Genomic DNA, 355 nt, shown 5'->3' with positions numbered 1-355 from the left:
TGTTAGCCGATCTATTCACTGAACACACACAGGCGAATTCCCAAAGGGGAGAGAGGGACTGGATGTGTAATAAGAGAGCGCTAAGTTCAGAGGGCGCGGGGGTAAAGCCATTGGAGCGAGTGATAGTTCCCCTCCAGTGCCTTTTTAGCATATATTGGACTTTTCTTCCCAACGATTCAATGTATAATCATTAATGGTGTAACATGACATTAACACTTAGTAAGCAGATCCATGTTCCCTTCCTTTAAAGTAAAGGGAAAAGGTAAAGTGTATATTTGCATATACAGTACATCTAAATTCATCGGAAATTGTATATATAACTTAACCCAACATTTCGTTAATTTTAAATCACTGC

General features: G+C 39.2%; 1 protein-coding gene across 1 annotated transcript in view; it reads left to right on the top strand.

The window, feature by feature from the left end:
* The window catches only part of LOC119593719, a gene marked incomplete in the record, with an annotated part of 8,047 nt that overhangs the window by 5,231 nt on the left and 2,461 nt on the right, over positions 1-355 (top strand).

This window comes from Penaeus monodon, chromosome 32, assembly GCF_015228065.2.
Source record: "Penaeus monodon isolate SGIC_2016 chromosome 32, NSTDA_Pmon_1, whole genome shotgun sequence".
Classification (NCBI taxonomy): Eukaryota; Metazoa; Arthropoda; class Malacostraca; order Decapoda; family Penaeidae; genus Penaeus; species Penaeus monodon.
Note: the sequence above shows the minus strand (reverse complement) of the source record. Positions and strands in the feature narration are given on the sequence as shown.